This window comes from Arachis hypogaea, chromosome 20, assembly GCF_003086295.3.
Source record: "Arachis hypogaea cultivar Tifrunner chromosome 20, arahy.Tifrunner.gnm2.J5K5, whole genome shotgun sequence".
In the NCBI taxonomy this organism is placed as follows: Eukaryota; Viridiplantae; Streptophyta; class Magnoliopsida; order Fabales; family Fabaceae; genus Arachis; species Arachis hypogaea.
The window spans coordinates 39292702-39313994 of NC_092055.1; the positions used below are offsets into that span (position 1 = coordinate 39292702).

Consider the following 21293-nt stretch of genomic DNA (forward strand, 5'->3'; position numbering starts at 1 on the left):
TAGAATATTGCTCGCCCTCGAGCAAGAGAAGAAAGAATAGATGAAAAAGAAGAATATGGAAGAGAGAAAGGAGAGGTGTATTCGGCCATGAAGGGGAAGAGAGGGTTGTGTTGTGTGAAAATGAGGAAGAATGGAGGGCTCTATATAGGGAAGGGAGGGGGGTTAAGGTTCAGCCATATGGGTGGGTTTGGGTGGGAAATTAATTTTGAATTTTGAAGGTAGGTGGAGTTTATGAGGTAGGTTTATGGGGAAGAGTGGATGGATGTGAGTGGTGATAGGGAAGAGAGATTGAGGTGATTGGTGAAGAGTTTTGGGGAAGAGTGTTTATTGGGAAGAGAGGATGAATATTGAGAAGATGGAAGAGAGTGAGTGGTGGTAGGTGGGGATCCTGTGGGGTCCACAGATGCTGAGTTGATCCTGTGGGGTCCACAGATCCTGAGGTGTCAAGGAATCGCATCCCTGCACCAATTAGGCATGTAAAACGCCTTTGCATGCAATTCTGGCGTTTAAACGCCAAACTGATTCTTGTTCTGGGCGTTGAACGCCCAGATGCAGCATATTTCTGGCGTTGAACGCCAGCCAGATGCTGGTTTCTAGCATTCAGCGCCAGCTCTTCTTCACTGTGTATTTCTGGCGTCTGAACGCCAGGATGCTGCTTGTTTCTGGCGTCCAACGCCAGAAACATGCTCTGTTCTGGCGTTGAACGCCAGTGAGATCCTCCACCAGGGTGTGATTTTTTTTCTGCTGTTTTTGATTCTGTTTTCAATTTTTATATTTATTTTGTGACTCCACATGATCATGAACCTAATAAAACATGATATAACAATAAAAATAAATTAAAATTAGATAAATAAAAATTGGGTTGCCTCCCAACAAGCACTTCTTTAATGTCAATAGCTTGACAGTGGGCTCTCAAGGAGCCTCACAGATGTTCAGAGCATTGTTGAGACTTCCCAACACCAAACTTAGAGTTTGGATATGGGAGTTCAACACCAAACTTAGAGTTTGGTTGTGGCCTCCCAACACCAAACTTAGAGTTTGACTGTGGGGGCTCTGGTTGACTCTATTTTGAGAGAAGCTTACTGTGCCTCTTTTTCATGTTTACCTAAGGATGTCCTTGAGTTTTAAACTCAAGGGAGTCCTCATTCAATTGAAGGACTAGTTCACCTCTGTCAACATCAATCACAGCTCTTGCTGTGGCTAGGAAGGGTCTTCCAAGGATGATGGATTCATCCTCATCCTTCCATGTGTCTAGGATTATGAAATCAGCAAGGATGCAAAGGCCTTCAACCTTTACTACTATGTCCTCTACTTGTCCATAAGCCTTTTTTCTGGAATTGTCTGCCATCTCTAATGAGATTTTAGCAGCTTGTACCTCAAAGATTCCCAGTTTCTCCATTACAGAGAGTGGCATGAGGTTTATTCCTGACCCAAGATCACATAGAGCCTTCTCAAAGGTCATGGTGCCTATGGTACAAGGTATCAGGAACTTTCCAGGATCCTGTTTCTTCTGAGGCAATCTCAGTTGATCCAATGCATTTAGTTCATTGATGAACATGGGAGGTTCATCTCCCCAAGTCTCTTTACCAAATAGATTGGCATTCAGCCTCATGATTGCACCAAGGTACTTGGCAACTTGCTCTTCAGTGACATCCTCATTCTCTTCAGAAGAAGAATATTCATCAGAGCTCATGAATGGCATAAGGAGGTTTAATGGAATCTCTATGGTCTCTAGATGAGCCTCAGATTCCTTTGGTTCCTCAGAGGGAAACTCCTTATTGATCACAGGAAGTCCCAGGAGGTCTTCCTCCTTGGGATTCACGTCCTCCCCTTCCTCCTTGGATTCGGCCATGATGGTCATTTCAATGGCCTTGCACTCTCCTTTTGGATTTTCTTCTGTATTGCTTGGGAGAGTACTAGGGGGGATTTCAGTGATCCTTTTACTCAGCTGGCCCACTTGTGCCTCCAAATTTCTAATTGAGGACCTTGTTTCATTCATAAAACTTACAGTGGCCTTGGACAGATCAGAGACTAAATTTGTTAAATTAGAGGTATTTTGTTCAGAGTTCTCTGTCTGTTGTTGAGTGGATGATGGAAAAGGCTTGCTATTGCTAAACCTGTTTTTTCCACCATTATTAGAGCCTTGTTGAGGCTTTTGTTGATCCTTCCATGAGAAATTTGGGTGATTTCTCCATGAGGGGTTATAGGTGTTTCCATAAGGTTCACCCATGTACTTCACCTCTGCTATTGCAGGGTTCTCAGGATCATAAGCTTCTTCTTCAGAAGATGCCTCTTGAGTACTGTTGGATGCAGCTTGCATTCCATTCAGACTCTGAGAAATCATATTTACTTGCGGAGTCAATATTTTATTCTGAGCCAATATAGTATTCAGAGTATCAATTTCAAGAACTCCCTTCTTCATAGGCGTCCCATTATTCACAGGATTCCTTTCAGAAGTGTACATGAACTGGTTATTAGCAACCATGTCAATGAGTTCTTGAGCTTCTGCAGGCGTTTTCTTTAGGTGAATGGATCCACCTTCAGAAGTATCCAATGACATCTTAGCCAATTCAGACAGACCATCATAGAATATATCCAAGATGGTCCATTCTGAAAGCATGTCAGAATGACACTTTTTGGTCAATTCCTTGTATCTCTCCCAAGCTTCATAGAGGGATTCACTTTCTTTCTGTCTGAAGGTTTGAACATCCATTCTAAGCTTACTCAGCTTTTGAGGAGGAAAGAACTTGGCTAAGAAAGCCTTGACCAGCTTATCCCAAGAGTTCAAGCTATCTTTAGGTTGAGAATCCAACCATATTCTAGCTCTGTCTCTTACAGCAAAAGGGAAAAGCATGAGCCTGTAGACTTCAGAATCTACTTCATTAGTCTTAACAGTATCACATATCTGCAAGAATTCAGTTAAGAACTGAATAGGATCTTCAGATGGAAGTCCATGAAACTTGCAGTTCTGCTGCATCAGAGAAACTAATTGAGGTTTCAGCTCAAAGTTATTTGCTCCAATGGCAGGAATGGAGATGCCTCTTCCATGTAAAAATTAGGTGTAGTAAAGTCACCAAGCATCCTCCTTGCATTATTATTATTTTCGGCTGCCATCTCCTCTTCTTGTTTGAAAATTTCTGAAAGGTGCTTGCTGGATTGTTGTATTTTAGCTTCTCTTAATTTCCTCTTCAGAGTCCTTTCAGGTTTAGGGTCTGCTTCAACAAGAATGTTCTTGTCCTTGCTCCTGCTCATATGAAAAAGAGGGAACAGAAAAATAATAATAATAATAGGGATCCTTTTTGCCCAAGTATAGAGGTTCCCCTGTGTGAGTAGAAGAAGAAAAGAATGTAATGTAAAGAAGGGAAGAAGAGAAAATTCAAACACAGATGGCAGAGTGGGTTCGAATTTGGGTGAGATGAAGTGTTAGTAGATGAATAAGTAAATAGAAAGAGATGAGAGAGAAGGATTTTCGAAAATTATTTTTGAAAAATCGGTTAGTGATTTTCAAAAATTAAAATTAAAATTTGAAACAATTAGTTAATTAAAAAGAATTTTTGAAAAAGAGGGAGATATTTTCGAAAATTAGAGAGAGATGGTTAGTTAGGTAGTTTTGAAAGAGATAAGAGACAAACAAAAAGTTAGTTAGTTAGTTGAAACAAATTTGAAAATCAATTTTGAAAAGATAAGAAGATAAGAAGTTAGAAAAGATATTTTAAAATCAAATTTTTGAAAAAGATATGTTTTTTTAAAAAGATATGATTAAAAAGATATGATTTTGAAAAAAGATAAGAAGATATTTTTGAAAAGATATGATTGAAATTAGTTTTGAAAAAGATTTGATTTTTAAAATCACAATTAATGACTTGACTCACAAGAAATCACAAGATATGATTCTAGGATTTAAAGTTTGAATCTTTCTTAACAAGCAAGTAACAAACTTGAAAGTTTTGAATCAAAACATTAATTGATGATGATATTTTCAAAAATTATGAGATGAAATTAGGAAAAAGATTTTTGAAAAATATTTTTATAATTTTCGAAAATAAATAAGAAAAATGAAAAAGATTTGATTTTTGAAAAAGATAAGATTTTTAAATTAAAAATTTGATTTGACTCATAAAAACAACTAGATTTTAAAAATTTTTGAAAAAGTCAATCCAAATTTTCGAAATTTATGAGAGAAAAAAAAGGAAGATATATATTTTTTTATTTTTGAATTTTTTATGATGAGAGAGAAAAACATGAAAATGATGCAATGCATGAAAATGTTGGATCAAAATAATGAATGCATGCAAGAATGCTATGAATGTCAAGATGCACACCAAAAACACTATGAAGATCAAGATGAACATCAAGAACATATTTTTGAAAAATTTTTTATGCAAAGAAAACATGCAAGACACCAAACTTAGAAATTTTTAATGCTTAGACACTAAGAATTCAAGAATGCATATGAAAAACACCATACAACACAAAACAATATAATATGAAGATCAATCAAGAAGGTTTATCAAGAACAACTTGAAGATCATGGTGAATGCAATGCATGAATGCAATTTTCGAAAAATGCAAGATGAGTATGCAATTGACACCAAACTTAAAAATTGACTCAAGACTCAAACAAGAAACACAAAATATTTTTGATTTTTTTTATTTTATAATTTTTTTTTGGATTTTTGTATGTTATTTTCGAAAAACATGTAGGAAAAAGAAAATAAGAAATCCAAAATCTTTAAGAAGAATTCCAGGAATCTTTCAATATTAGCCCAAAGCTCTAATCAAAGGGTTGGACATGGCTTAATAGCCAGTCAGCTTTAGGATGTAAATCAGGTGGATCTGGAACAGCAGTAGGTGGATTAGCAACAACTAGCTTGCTCTTGTTAATATTGGGTTGGAAGCCCCAGTCCAAATGAATTTAGACATGGCTTTACAGCCAGTCAGGCTTCAACATGCGTTATGAAACACTAGAATTCATTCTTAAAAAATTTTAGAATAATTTTCGAAAACAGATGAGAAATTTTTGAAAGAAATTTTTTTTGAAAAATTTTTTTGAAAACTTTTTGAAAATAAGAAGAAAATTACCCAATCTAAGCAACAAGATGAACCGTCAGTTGTCCAAACTCGAACAATCCCCGGCAACGGCGCCAAAAACTTGGTATGCAAAATCGTGATCACTCAGATTTAGATTTGTAAAATTTGTTGTTCGTTCTCTCCCTGGCAATGGCGCCAACAAACTGGTGCACCATACCATGGTCCAAACAAAACTTCACAACTTCGCACAACTAACCAGTAAGTGCACTGGGTCGTCCAAGTAATAAAACCTTACGTGAGTAAGGGTCGATCCCACGGAGATTGTCGGCTTGAAGCAAGCTATGGTCACCTTGTAAATCTTAGTCAGGCAGATATCAAATGGTTATGGAGTTTTCGAATAATAATGATAAATAAATAGAAAAGATAGAAATACTTATGTAATTCATTGGTGAGAATTTCAGATAAGCGTATAGAGATGCTTTCGTTCCTCTGAACCTCTGGCTTCCTGCTGTCTTCATCCAATCAGTCCTACTCCTTTCCATGGCACACTTTATGTAAGGGCATCACCGTTGTCAATGGCTACATCCCATCCTCTTGTGAAAAAGGTCCAAATGCTCTGTCACAGCACGGCTAATCATCTGAGGTTCTCGATCATACTGGAATAGGATTCACCCTCCTTTTGCGTCTGTCACTACGCCCAGCACTCGCGAGTTTGAAGTTCGTCACAGTCATTCAATCCCGGAATCCTACTCAGAATACCACAGACAAGGTTTAGACTTTCCGGATTCTCATGAATGCCGCCATCAATCTAGCTTATACCACGAAGATTCTGATTAAGAGATCCAAGAGATACTCATTCAATCTAAGGTAGAACGGAAGTGGTTGTCAGGCACGCGTTCGTAAGGAAATGATGATAATTGTCACGTTCATCACATTCATGTTGAAGTGCGAATGAAAATCTTAGAAGCGGAATAAGTTGAATTGAATAGAAAAACAGAAGTACTTTGCATTAATCTTTGAGGAACAGCAGAGCTCTACACCTTAATCTATGGAGTGTAGAAACTCTACCGTTGAAAATACATAAGCGAAAAGTCCAGACATGGCCGAGAGGCCAGCCCCCAAAACGTGATCACAGGATCAAAAATATAATCCAGGATCTTCCAAAAGATGAAAATACAATAGTAAAAATTCCTATTTATACTAAACTAGCTACTAGGGTTTACATAAGTAAGTAATTGATGCATAAATCCAATTCCGGGGCCCACTTGGTGTGTGCTTGGGCTGAGCTTTAGCTTTCCACGTGCAGAGGCTTCTTTTGGAGTTGAACGCCAGTTTGTAACGTGTTTCTGGCGTTCAACTCTGGTTCGTGACGTGTTTCTGGCGTTTAACTCCAGACTGCAGCGTAGAACTGGCGTTCAACGCCCTTTTGCATCATCTAAACTCGGCCAAAGTATGGACTATTATATATTTCTGGAAAGCCCTGGATGTCTACTTTCCAACACAATTGAATGCGCGCAATTTTGAGTTCTGTAGCTCCAAAAAATCCACTTTGAGTGCAGGGAGGTCAGAATCCAACAGCATCAGCAGTCCTTCTTCAACCTCTGAATCTGATTTTTGCTCAAGTCCCTCAATTTCAGCCAGAAAATACCTGAAATCACAGAAAAACAAACAAACTCATAGTAAAGTCCAGAAATGTGAATTTAACATAAAAATTAATGAAAACTTCCCTAAAAGTAACTAGATCCTACTAAAAACATACTAAAAATAATAACAAAAAGCGTATAAATTATCTGCTCATCACAACACCAAACTTAAATTGTTGCTTGTCCCCAAGCAACTGAAAATCAAATAGGATAAAAAGAAGAGAATATACTATAAATTCCAAACTATCAATGAAACATAGCTCCAATTAGATGAGCGGGACTTGTAGCTTTTTGCCTCTTGAATAGTTTTGGCATCTCACTTTATCCATTGAGGTTCAGAATGATTGGCATCTATAGGAACTCATTGTTCAAATAGTGTTACTGATTCTCCTAGTTCAGTATGTTGATTATTGAACACAGCTACTTTATGAGTCTTGGTCGTGGCCCTAAGCACTTTGTTTTCCAGTATTACCACCGGATACATAAATGCCACAGACACATAACTGGGTGAACCTTTTCAGATTGTGACTCAGCTTTGCTAAAGTCCCCAATTAGAGGTATCCAGGGTTCTTAAGCACACTCTTTTTTTTGCTTTGGACCTTGACTTTAACCGCTCAGTCTCAAGTTTTCACTTGACACCTTCACGCCACAAGCACATGGTTAGGGACAGCTTGGTTTAGCCGCTTAGGCCAGGATTTTATTCCTTTAGGCCCTCCTATCCACTGATGTTCAAACCCTTGGGATCCTTTTTATTACCCTTGGGAATGATTGAGCGTTGAATGAACTCCAACCATCCTCTAGCTGCAGGCTTAAGGTCCAGTCTTCTCAGTTGAACCAGTTTGCCTTTTGAGTCAATCTTCCATTGAGCTCCTTCCACACATATGTCCATGAGGACTTGGTCCAACCTTTGATCAAAGTTGACACTCCTTGTGTAGGGGCGTGCGTTCTCTTCCATCATTGGCAAGTTGAACGCCAACCATACATTTTCCGGACTAAAATCTAAGTAATTCCCCCGAACAATGGTGAGATAATTCTTTGGGTTTGGGTTCTTACTTTGATCATGGTTCCTTGTGATCCATGCATTAGCATAGAACTCTTGAACCATTAGAATTCCGACTTGTTGGATGGGGTTTGTTAGAACTTCCCAACCTCTTCTATGGATCTCATGTCGGATCTCCGGATACTCATTTCTCTTGAGTTTGAAAGGGACCTCGGGGATCACCTTCTTCTTGGCCACAACACCATAGAAGTGGTCTTGATGAGCTTTGGAGATGAATCTTTCCATCTCCCATGACTCGGTAGGTGGGGATCCTGTGGGGTCCACAGATGCTGAGTTGATCCTGTGGGGTCCACAGATCCTGAGGTGTCAAGGAATTGCATCCCTGCACCAATTAGGCATGTAAAATGCCTTTGCATGCAATTCTGGCATTTAAACGCCGAACTGATGCTTGTTCTGGGCGTTCAACGCCCAGATGCAGCATATTTCTGGCGTTGAACGCCAGCCAGATGCTTGTTTCTGGCGTTCAGCGCCAGCTCTTCTTCACTGTGCATTTCTGGCGTCTGAACGCCAGGATGCTGCTTGTTTCTGGCGTTCAACGCCAGACAGATGCTCCTTTCTGGCGTTTAAACGCCAGTGAGATCCTCCTCCATGGTGTGATTTTTCTTCTGCTGTTTTTGATTCCGTTTTCAATTTTTATATTTATTTTGTGACTCCACATGATCATGAACCTAATAAAATATGAAATAACAATAAAAATAAATTAAAATTAGATAAATAAAAATTGGGTTGCCTCCCAACAAGCGCTTCTTTAATGTCAATAGCTTGACAGTGGGCTCTCGTGGAGCCTCACAGATGTTCAGAGCATTGTTGAGACTTTCCAACACCAAAATTAGAGTTTGGATATGGGAGTTCAACACCAAACTTAGAGTTTGGTTGTGGCACCCTACACCAAACTTAGAGTTTGACTGTGGGGGCTCTGGTTGACTCTGTTTTGAGAGAAGCTTACTGTGCCTCTTTTCCATGTTTAAATAAGGATGTCCTTGAGTTTTAAACTCAAGGGAGTCCTCATTCAATTGAAGGACTAGTTCACCTCTGTCAACATCAATCACAGCTCTTGCTGTGGCTAGGAAGGGTCTTCCAAGGATGATGGATTCATCCTCATCCTTCCCAATGTCTAGGATTATGAAATCAGCAGAGATGCAAAGGCCTTCAACCTTTACTACTATGTCCTCTACTTGTCCATAAGCCTGTTTTCTGGAATTGTCTGCCATCTCTAATGAGATTTTAGCAGCTTGTACCTCAAAGATTCCAATTTCTCCATTACAGAGAGTGGCATGAGGTTTATTCCTGACCCAAGATCACATAGAGCCTTCTCAAAGGTCATGGTGCCTGTGGTACAAGGTATCAGGAACTTTCCAGGATCCTATTTCTTCTGAGGCAATCTCAGTTGATCCAATACATTTAGTTCATTGGTGAACAGGGGAGGTTCATCTCCCCAAGTCTCTTTACCAAATAGATTGGCATTCAGCTTCATGATTGCACCAAGGTACTTGGCAACTTGCTCTTCAGTGACATCCTCATTCTCTTTAGAAGAAGAATATTCATCAGAGCTCATGAATGGCATAAGGAGGTTTAATAGAATCTCTATGGTCTCTAGATGAGCCTCAGATTCCTTTGGTTCCTCAGAGGGAAACTCCTTATTGAACACAGGAAGTCCTAGGAGGTCTTCCTCCTTGGGATTCTCAACCTAAAGACAGCTTGAACTCTTGGGATAAGCTGGTCAAGGCTTTCTTAGCCAAGTTCTTTCCTCCTCAAAATCTGAGTAAGCTTAGAGTGGATGTTCAAACCTTCAGACAGAAAGAAGGTGAATCCCTCTATGAAGCTTGGGAGAGATACAAGGAACTGACCAAAATGTGTCCTTCTGACATGCTTTCAGAATGGACCATCCTGGATATATTCTATGATGGTCTGTCTGAATTAGCTAAGATGTCATTGGATACTTCTGCAGGTGGATCCATTCACCTAAAGAAAATGCCTGCAGAAGCTCAAGAACTCATTGACATGGTTGCTAATAACCAGTTCATGTACACTTCTGAGAGGAATCCTGTGAGTAATGGGGCGCCTATGAAGAAGGGAGTTCTTGAAATTGATACTCTGAATGCCATATTGGCTCAGAATAAAATATTGACTCAGCAAGTCAATATGATTTCTCAGAGTCTGAATGGAATGCAAGCTGCATCCAACAGTACTCAAGAGGCATCTTCTGAAGAAGAAGCTTATGATCCTGAGAACCCTGCAATAGCAGAGGTGAATTACATGGGTAAACCATATGGAAACACCTATAATCCCTCATGGAGAAATCACCCAAATCTCTCATGGAAGGATCAACAAAAGCCTCAACAAGGCTTTAATAATGGTGGAAGAAACAGGTTTAGCAATAGCAAGCCTTTAAATTATTTTTATCCTTTCAAAATAATAAATCAATTTTAAAAAAAATCTTATTTTCCAAAATACGTGGTATTGGACAGACTAGAGCCGGTACTGCTGGCCTAAGCGCCAGTACGCATTTTTACAGAAATTTTTCGAAAAGACACATTTTTCAACTTAGAAAAATTCATTGAAATCAAATTTCACCTTTATATTTTCAAATTAAAATTTTTAAATTTTGAATCTATTCCAGGCACTAAAATTATTTTATTAAAATAGTTTTACGTGAAAAACTCCAGTTTTTACAAGTTGTTAGGGACTTACCTCTAATTCAATATTCTTCCAAACCCAATTTTGCATCATTCATTGGCACATCCAAACTCCATAATCGTTCTGGCCCATAAATGAACTTCCAAATATTGTTAACGAAATGAGAAGCAATTCATGTGTGAACCTATTCACAATAAACTAGAATTCTACAGGAAAACAAAAGAATTCTTACGAGAGCTCGTCTTGCTATCCAATTATAGGCCCCACAACATTAAAAGTTGATGGGTGTGGCTTGTAATGGTCACCCTTTCTCCAAAATCTCTTATCCTCCAGCATATTCTCAATAAAAAATCCTTCCACAACATAAAATGAAAGGAAAAATTAATAACATATATTTTATCTCCACAATGTTATAAATAGGGCATATTTGTGAAATTTTAGTCACTCTTACCATAAATTTTATTTATGATACTTAAGCTTCTCTGTGGTCATTATTTTTTGTAAAGTCCAAATACAACAAATTTCAGTTAACTAGATCCACTACCATGAGATACCAATGATAATATCTATACATGGGAACATATATCTGAGATACCATCAAAAAGATAAAAATGTAGCCAAAAGGGTTCGGTATAACATTTTTAGTTTTTCGTTTATTATACTTATTTAAAAGTCAACTAACATTGCTCACCATCCATAAGTCATCAACAAATCCCATGAACCCAGTGTGGATGTACTTAATGTGTTGATAATATGATTCATTGGGCTAAGGGCCACTTGTTACAGAGGTATAGGTGGATGAGTTAGTCAACTAAGGAAGGATTGGTTTTAAGAATTTTGTAAAAACAAAAATTGTATGGAAAAAAAATTACCGAAAAGGTGGTTTGAAGAAACCACGTTGCGAGATTATTGTCATGAGTTAGTATTGTGCAAACAAGATTTATAACCTACAAGAAAATGATTGAAATGTTACTTAAATTATACATGTGTAAGGACTCCAACCAACTAGTACAACATCTTATAACAAATACATACATCTTCAACTATTTGTTGCCTAGGACGTAGTGTAAAACGAGCATTTTAATCTCCTTGAGCATTTTCGTCCTCAATGAAGACTTCCATGGATGTAACATATTTAGGGTTTAGTTATGGGATATTATCTCAATAGCATTCTGTAGCACAAGTCAAAACTCACATCTAACTTCATTGTGATGGATCCATGCCAAATAACCATACGTAGTGTCCATATCTGATGAGAATATGTATTCCGCAATGGCCAGCTCATTTCTGATGAAGTTTGTAACACCCTATCACCCTAAGCATTACCTCTAGCTGTAAAGTAAAGGATAACAAAGTGCCATGACAATTTTAAAGCTCGTATAATCATATATAGTCAAAGAATATAATATACTAGATGCCCGGTGAAGAAATAAAGCTCAAAAATAGAGATACAAAAGCGTGAAGCGTTCACACACGATAAACAAATGCATAAAGATAAGGAAAGGATCATAGATATAGGATAATCAAAGTGTGTGTGTATATATATAGTATACAAAAGAGAACTAGACATAGCCTATAAAGTTTAGGCCAGTTAGCTCAAATAGAAAAATACAACAGAGTTTTAGAAGTTAAACAGCAACATCCTATCCTCTCAAAGTAAGCCTCTAAGGCAACAAGTTTAATATACAATAACGAGAGAAAAGCTACACCAAAACAACCAAAAGACAAAAGATAGAAGCGATCATCCGCTCTATCACCAGTCCGCAACTCGCCAAGGTGGGTTACGACCTGCATTTGAAAAATAACAACAACGTATGGTATGAGAACCGGAGGTTCTCAGTATGGTAACAGTTCTCAATACATAAGATATAAGGTTCCAGGAAGTCAAAGGAAATCCTAGAACTTTACATCGTTACCGTTATTCAAGCTTAACGAAACACAAAGTGTAAACCAGAAATAGGGTATTCTAACTTAGGGTATTTCTAACTAATACTAGCCACCGCTGTCCCACAGCCTTCACCAACTTATCCTTCATGCGATCCCATCTCCACTGCCTACCAAGCCTCCTCAATCCCATCAGAAAAACACAGGTAATGCATACAAGTAAAGCACAAGTAATATACATATATGATGAGCGGATAATTTATACGCTTTTTGGCATTGTTTTTAGTATATTTTTAGTAGGATCTAGTTACTTTTAGGGATGTTTTTATTAGTTTTTATGTTAAATTCACAATTCTGGACTTTACTATGAGTTTGTGTGTTTTTCTGTGATTTCAGGTATTTTCTGGCTGAAATTGAGGGACTTGAGCAAAAATCAAATTCAGAGGTTGAAGAAGAACTGCTGATGCTGATGGATTCTGACCTCCCTGCACTCAAAATGGATTTTCTAGAGCTACAAAACTCAAAATGGAGTGCTTCTAATTGCGTTGGAAATTAGACATCCAGAGCTTTCCAGCAATATATAATATTCCATACTTTGGCCGAGTTTAGATGACGCAAAAGGGCGTTGAACGCCAGTTCTACGCTGTAGTCTGGAGTTAAACGCCAGAAACACGTCACAAGCCAGAGTTGAACGCCAGAAACACGTTACAAACTGGCGTTCAACTCCAAGAATGACCTCTCCACGTGTAAACTTCAAGCTCAGCCCAAGCACACACCAAGTGGATTTATGCATCAATTACTTACTTCTGTAAACCCTAGTAACTAGTTTAGTATAAATAGAACTTTTTACTAGTCTTTTAGACATCTTGGGACGTTTAGTTCTTAGATCATGGGGGCTGGCCATTCGGCCATGCCTGAACCTTTCACTTATGTATTTTCAACGGTAGAGTTTCTACACTCCATAGATTAAGGTGTGGAGCTCTGCTGTTCCTCATGAATTAATGCAAAGTACTACTGTTTTTCTATTCAATTCAACTTATTCCGCTTCTAAGATATTCATTCGCACTTCAATATGAATGTGATGAATGTGACAATCATCATCATTCCCCCACGAACGCGTGCCTAACAACCACTTCCGTTCCACCTTAGATTGGATGAGTATCTCTTGGATCTCTTAATCAGAATCTTCGTGGTATAAGATAGATTGATGGCGGCATTCATGAGAGTCCGGAAAGTCTAAACCTTGTCTGTGGTATTCCGAGTAGGACTCAGGGATTGAATGACTGTGACGAGCTTCAAACTCGCGAGTGCTGGGCGTAGTGACAGACGCAAAAGGATAGTAAATCCTATTCCAGTATGATCGAGAACCTCTAGATGATTAGCCATGCAGTGACAGCGCATTGGACCATTTTCATAGAGAGGATGGGATGCAGCCATTGACAACGGTGATGCCTCCAGATGATTAGCCATACAGTGATAGCGCATCGGACCATTTTCACAGAGAGCATGAAAAGTAGCCATTGACAACGGTGATGCCCTTACGTAAAGCTTGCCATGGAAAGGAGTAAGACTGATTGGATGAAGACAGCAGGAAAGCAGAGGTTCAGAGGAACAAAAGCATCTCTATACGCTTATCTGAAATTCTAACCAATGAATTACATAAGTATTTCTATCTTTACTTTCTGTTTATTTATTATCAATATTTGAAAACTCCATAACTATTTGATATCCACCTGACTGAGATTTACAAGGTGACCATAGCTTGCTTCAAGCCGACAATCTCCGTGGGATCGACCCTTACTCACGTAAGGTTTTATTACTTGGACGACCCAGTGCACTTGCTAGTTAGTTGTGTGAAGTTGTGAAGTTATGTTTGGACCATGTTATTGTTCACCAGTTGTTGGCGCCATTGCCAGGGAGAGAACGAGAAACAAATTTTACAACCTCAGAGTAACAATTTTGCATACCAAGTTTTTGGCGTCGTTGCCGGGGACTGTTCGAGTTTGGACAACTGACGGTTCATCTTGTTGCTCAGATTAGGTAATTTTCTTTTTGTTTTATTTTCAAAAAATTTTCAAAAATCTTTCAAAAATTTCTCATCTGTTTTCGAAAATTATTCTAAATTTTTAAGAATGAATTCTAGTGTTTCATGAAGCATGTTGAAGCCTGGCTGGCTGTAAAGCCATGTCTAAAATCTTTTGGACTAAGGCTTCCAAACCATCAGCATAGAGGCAAGTTAATTTGATAACTAATGAGCAGTATATCTGAGTTACATACTAAAGCTTGACTGGCTATTAAGCCATGTCTAACCCTTTGATTGGAGCTTTGGGCTAATATTGAAAGATTCCTGGAATTCTTCTTAAAGATTTTGGAATTCTTATTTTCTTTTTCACATTAATTTTTGAAAAAAATCCAAAAAAATCATAAAATCATAAAAATAAAAAATATTTTGTGTTTCTTGTTTAAGTCTTGAGTCAATTTCAAGTTTGGTGTCATTTGAATTTTTTTTCTAAAAATTCTTTATGTATTTTTCCGAAAATTCATGCATTCATAGTGTTCTTCATGATCTTCAAGTTGTTCTTGGCCAGTCTTCTTGTTTGATCTTCATATTTTCTTGTTTTGTGTCTTTTCTTGTTTTTCATATGCATTCTTGCATTCATTGTGTCTATACATGAAAAATTTTCTAAGTTTGGTGTCTTGCATGTTTTCTTTTCTTAAAAATTTTTCAAAAATATGTTCTTGATGTTCATCTTGACATTCAAAGTGTTCTTGGTGTTCATCTTGACATTCATAGTGTTCTTGCATGCATCACATGTTTAGATCCAAAATTTTCATGCATTGCATCATTTTCATGTTTGTCTCTTTCATCATTAAAAATTCAAAAATAAAAAAAATATCTTTTCCTTTTCCACTCATAAATTTTCGAAAATTTGAGTTGACTTTTTCAAAATTTTTTAAAATTTAGTTATTTCTTATGAGTCAAATCAAATTTTCAATTTAAAAATCCTATCTTTTTCAAAATCTTTTTCAAAAATCAAATCTTTTTCATTTTTCTTACTTATTTTCGAAAATCTTAAAAATATTTTTCAAAAATCTTTTTCTCAATTTTACATCATATTTTCGAAAATATCATCAACAATCAATATTTTGATTCAAAAATTTCAAGTTTGTTACTTACTTGTTAAGAAAGATTCAAACTTTAAGTTCTAGAATCATATCTTGTGATTTCTTGTGAACCAAGTCATTAATTGTGATTTTAAAAATCAAATATTTTTCAAAACTAATTTCAATCATATCTTTTCAAAAATATCTTTTTATTTTATCATTTTCAAAATCATATCTTTTTAATCATATCTTTTTAAAACATATCTTTTTCAAAAATTTGATTTTAAAATATCTTTTCTAACTTCTTATCTTCTTATCTTTTCAAAATTGATTTTCAAGTTTGTTTCAACTAACTAATTAACTTTTTGTTTGCTTCTTATCTCTTTCAAAACTACCTAACTAACTATCCCTCTCTAATTTTCGAAAATACCTCCTTCTTTTTCAAAAATTCTTTTTAATTAATTAATTGTTTAAATTTTAATTTTAATTTCAATTCTCCTTTAATTTTCGAAAATCATTAACTCTTTTTCAAAATTATTTTCGAAAACTTCTCTCTCTCTCTCATCTTCTTCTATTTATTAATTTATTTACTAACACTTCTCTTCATCTCAAATCATTGCTCTTATCCTCACCCTTGTATTTGGATTATCCATTCTTCTTCACTCTTATTCCCTTTTCTTCTAACAACAAGGGAACCTCTATACTGTGGTAAAAAGGATCCCTATTATTATTTTCTGTTCCCTTCTTTTTCATATGAGCAGGAGCAAGGACAAGAACACTCTTGTTGAAGCAGACCCTGAACCTGAAAGGACTCTAAAAAGGAAACTAAGAGAAGTTAAAATACAACAATCCAGAGACAACCTTACAAGAATTTTCGAACAGGAAGAGGAAATGGCAGCCGAAAATAATAATAATGCAAGGAGGATGCTTGGTGACTTTACTGCACCTAATTCCAATTTACATGGAAGAAGCATCTCCATCCCTGCCATTGGAGCAAACAACTTTGAGCTTAAACCTCAATTAGTTTCTCTGATGCAACAAAACTGCAAGTTTCATGGACTTCCATCTGAAGATCCTTTTCAGTTCTTAACTGAATTCTTGCAGATATGTGATACTGTTAAAACTAATGGAGTAGATCCTAAAGTCTACAGGCTCATTCTTTTCCCTTTTGCTGTGAGAGACAGAGCTAGAATATGGTTCGACTCTCAACCTAAGGATAGCCTGAACTCTTGGGATAAGCTGGTTAAGGCTTTCTTAGCCAAGTTCTTTCCTCCTCAAAAGCTGAGTAAGCTTAGAGTGGATGTTCAAACCTTCAGACAGAAAGAAGGTGAATCCCTCTATGAAGCTTGGGAGAGATACAAGGAACTGACCAAAAGGTGTCCTTCTGACATGCTTTCAGAATGGACCATCATGGATATATTCTATGATCGTCTGTCTGAATTAGCTAAGATGTCATTGGATACTTCTGCAGGTGGATCCATTCACCTAAAAAAAATACCTGCAGAAGCTCAAGAACTCATTGACATGGTTGCTAATAACCAGTTCATTTACACTTCTGAGAGGAATCCTGTGAGTAATGGGACGTCTCAGAAGAAGGGAGTTCTTGAAATAGATACTCTGAATGCCATATTGGCTCAGAATAAAATATTAACTCAGCAAGTCAATATGATTTCTCAGAGTCTGAATGGAATGCAAGCTGCATCCAACAGTACTCAAGAGGCATCTTCTGAAGAAGAAGCTTATGATCCTGAGAACCCTGCAATAGCAGAGGTGAAGTACATGGGTGAACCTTATGGGAACACCTATAACCCCTCATGGAGAAATCACCCAAATTTCTCATGGAAGGATCAACAAAAGCCTTAACAAGGCTTTAATAATGGTGGAAGAAACAGGTTTAGCAATAGCAAGCCTTTTCCATCATCCACTCAGCAACAGACAGAGAACTCTGAACAAAATACCTCTAATTTAGCAAACTTAGTCTCTGATTTATCTAAGGCCACTCTGAGTTTCATGAATGAAACAAGGTCCTCCATTAGAAATTTGGAGGCACAAGTGGGCCAGCTGAGTAAAAAGATCACTAAAATCCCTCCTAGTACTCTCCCAAGCAATACAGAAGAAAATCCAAAAGAAGAGTGCAAGGCCATTGATATAACCATCATGGCCGAATCCAAGGAAGAAGGGGAGGACGTGAATCCCAAGGAGGAAGACCTCCTGGGACGTCCAGTGATCAACAAGGAGTTTCCCTCTAAGGAACCAAAGGAATCTGAGGCTCATTTAGAGACCATAGAGATTCCATTGAACCTCCTTATGCCCTTCATGAGCTCCGATGAGTATTCCTCTTCTGAAGAGAATGAGGATGTTACTGAAGAGCAAGTTGCCAAGTTCCTTGGTGCAATCATGAAGCTGAATGCCAATTTATTTGGTAATGAGACTTGGGGAGATGAACCTCCCCTGTTCACCAATGAACTAAATGTATTGGATCAACTGAGATTGCCTCAGAAGAAACAGGATCCTGGAAAGTTCCTAATACCTTGTACCATAGGCACCATAACCTTTGAGAAGGCTCTATGTGACCTTGGGTCAGGAAGAAACCTCATGCCACTCTCTGTAATGGAGAAACTGGGAATCTTTGAGGTGCAAGCTGCTAAAATCTCATTAGAGATGGCAAATAATTCCAGAAAACAGGCTTATGGACAAGTAGAGGACATGGTAGTAAAAGTTGAAGGCCTTTACATCCTGCTGATTTCATAATCCTTGATACTGGGAAGGATGAGGATGAATCTATCATCCTTGGAAGACCATTCCTAGCCACAGCAAGAGCTGTGATTGATGTTGACAGAGGAGAACTAGTCCTTCAATTGAATGAGGACTCCCTTGAGTTTAAAACTCAAGGACATCCTTCTGTAAACATGGGAAAGAGGCACAGTAAGCTTCTCTCAAAACAGAGTCAACCAGAGCCCCCACAGTCAAACTCTAAGTTTGGTGTTGGGAGGCCACAACCAAACTCTAAGTTTGGTGTTAGAAAGTCTCAACAATGCTCTGAACATCTGTGAGGCTCCATGAGAGCCCACTGTCAAGCTATTGACATTAAAGAAGCACTTGTTGGGAGGCAACCCAATTTTTATTTATCTAATTCTATTTCTATTTTTATTGTTCTTTCATGTTTTATTAGGTTCATGATCATGTGGAGTCACAAAATAAGTAGAAAAATAAAAAATAGAATCAAAAACAGCAGAAGAAAAATCACACCCTGGAGGAGGATCTTACTGGCGTTTAAACGCCAGTAAGGAGCATCTGGCTGGCATTCAACGCCAGAACAGAGCATGGATCTGGCATTGAACGCCCCAAACAAGCAGCATCCTGGCGTTCAGACGCCAAGAATGCACATTGAGGAAAGCTGGCGCTGAACGCCAGAAACAAGCATAAAACTGGCGTTCAACGCCAGAAACATGCTACATCTGGGCGCTGAACGCCCAGAAAAAACATCAATTCGGCGTTTAAACGCCAGAATTGCATGCAAAGGCATTTTACATGCCTAATTGGTGCAGGGATGCAATTTCTTGACACCTCAGGATCTGTGAACCCCACAGGATCATCTCAGCATCTGTGGACCCCACAAGATCCCCACATACCTCCACTCACCTTACCTCCTCATAATCTTATATCACCCTCTCTCTCTCCATTCACAATCATCCCTTCTGTTTTCCATTCACCACACACATCCCTCCATCTCCTCCATATCTTCTTCTTCTTCTACTATTCTTTCTTCTTTTGCTCGAGGGCGAGCAACATTCTAAGTTTGGTGTGGTAAAAGCATAAGCCTTTTTATTTTTCCATAACCATTGATGGAACCTAAGGCCAGAGAAACCTCTAGAAAGAGGAAAGGGAAGACAAAAGCTTCTACCTCCCAGTCATAGGAGATGGAGAGATTCATCTCAATGGTCTATAGCTCAGTGGTAGAACATTTGACTGCAAATCAAGAGATCCCTGAGATACCTCAGGGGATACATTTTCCTCCACACAATTATTGGGAGCAACTAAGGGTGGAACATCAAGAGCACTCCATCATCCTTCATAAAATTAGAGAAGATCAAAGAGCAATAAGGGAGGAGCAACAAAGACAAGGAAGAGACATAGAAGAGCTCAAGGACATCATTGGTTCCTCAAGAAGGAAACGCCACCATCACCAAGGTGGACTCATTCCTTGTTCTCAAATTTTCTGTTTTTCATTTTCTTATGTTAAATGTTTATCCATGTTTGTGTCTTTATTACATGATCATTAGTGTCTAACTGTCTATGCCTTAAAGTAGTGAATATGAATCCATCACCTCTCTTAAATGAAAAATGTTTTTTAATTCAAAAGAACAATAAGTACATGAGTTTTGAATTTATCCTTGAACTTAGTTTAATTATTTTGATGTGGAGACAATACTTTTTGTTTTCTGAATGAATGCTTGAACAGTGCATATGTCTTTTGAAGTTGTTGTTTATGAATGTTAAATATGTTGGCTCTTGAAAGAATGATGACAAGGAGACATGTTATTTGATAATCTGAAAAATCATAAAAATGATTCTTGAAGCAAGAAAAAGCAGTGAATACAAAAGCTTGCAAAAAAAAAAAGAAAGAAAAAAATGGCGAAAAAAAAAAGAAAAAGAAAAAGCAAGCAGAAAAAGCCAAAAGCTCTTAAAACCAAAAGGCAAGAGCAAAAAGCCAATAGCCCTTAAAACCAAAAGGCAAGGTAATAAAAAGGATCCCAAGGCTTTGAGCATCAGAGGATAGGAGGGCCTAAAGGAATAAAATCCTGGCCTAAGCGGCTAAACCAAGCTGTCCCTAACCATGTGCTTGTGGCGTGAAGGTGTCAAGTGAAAACTTGAGACTGAGCGGTTAAAGTCAAGGTCCAAAGCAAAAGAAGAGTGTGCTTAAGAACCCTGGACACCTCTAATTGGGGACTTTAGCAAAGCTGAGTCACAATCTGAAAAGGTTCACCCAATTATGTGTCTGTGGCATTTATGTATCCGGTGGTAATACTGGAAAACAAAGTGCTTAGGGCCACGGCCAAGACTCATAAAGCAGTTGTGTTCAAGAATCAACATAATGAACTAGTAGAATCAATAACACTATCTAAACTTTGAGTTCCTATAGATGCCAATCATTCTGAACTTCAATGGATAAAGTGAGATGCCAAAACTATTCAAGAGGCAAAAAGCTACAAGTCCCGCTTATCTGATTGGAGCTATGTTTCATTGATAGTTTGGAATTTATAGTATATTCTCTTCTTTTTATCCTATTTGATTTTCAGTTGCTTGGGGACAAGCAACAATTTAAGTTTGGTGTTGTGATGAGCGGATAATTTATACACTTTTTGGCATTGTTTTTAGTATGTTTTTAGTAGGATCTAGTTACTTTTAGGGATGTTTTTATTAGTTTTTATGTTAAATTTACAATTCTGGACTTTACTATGAGTTTGTGTGTTTTTCTGTGATTTCAGGTATTTTCTGGCTGAAATTGAGGGACTTGAGCAAAAATCAGATTCAGAGGTTGAAGAAGAACTGCTGATGCTGTTGGATTCTAACCTCCCTGCACTCAAAATGGATTTTCTAGAGTTACAGAAATCAAAATGGCGCGCTTCCAATTGTGTTGGAAAGTAGACATCCAGAGCTTTCCAGCAATATATAATAGTTTATACTTTGGCCGAGTTTAGATGATGCAAAAGGGCGTTGAACGCCAGTTCTACGCTGTAGTCTGGAGTTAAACGCCAGAAACACGTCACAAGCCAGAGTTGAACGCCAGAAACACGTTACAAACTGGCGTTCAACTCCAAGAATGACCTCTCCACGTGTAAACTTCAAGCTCAGCCTAAGCACACACCAAGTGGGCCCCGGAAGTAGATTTATGCATCAATTACTTACTTCTGTAAACCCTAATAACTAGT

General features: G+C 37.8%; 3 non-coding genes across 3 annotated transcripts; 1 reads left to right on the forward strand and 2 right to left on the reverse strand.

The window, feature by feature from the left end:
• The first annotated feature begins 2618 nt into the window (after positions 1 to 2618).
• LOC112788380 (small nucleolar RNA R71) lies at positions 2619 to 2722 on the forward strand. Its single transcript, XR_003195746.1, has one exon. It is a non-coding gene; the product is annotated as a small nucleolar RNA R71 (small nucleolar RNA).
• Positions 2723 to 9498: 6776 nt separating this feature from the next.
• On the reverse strand, positions 9499 to 9606 carry LOC112788569 (small nucleolar RNA R71). Its single transcript, XR_003195929.1, has one exon. It is a non-coding gene; the product is annotated as a small nucleolar RNA R71 (small nucleolar RNA).
• A 7041-nt stretch (positions 9607 to 16647) lies between these two features.
• LOC112788591 (small nucleolar RNA R71) lies at positions 16648 to 16755 on the reverse strand. Its single transcript, XR_003195951.1, has one exon. It is a non-coding gene; the product is annotated as a small nucleolar RNA R71 (small nucleolar RNA).
• Between the last annotated feature and the right edge of the window lie 4538 nt (positions 16756 to 21293).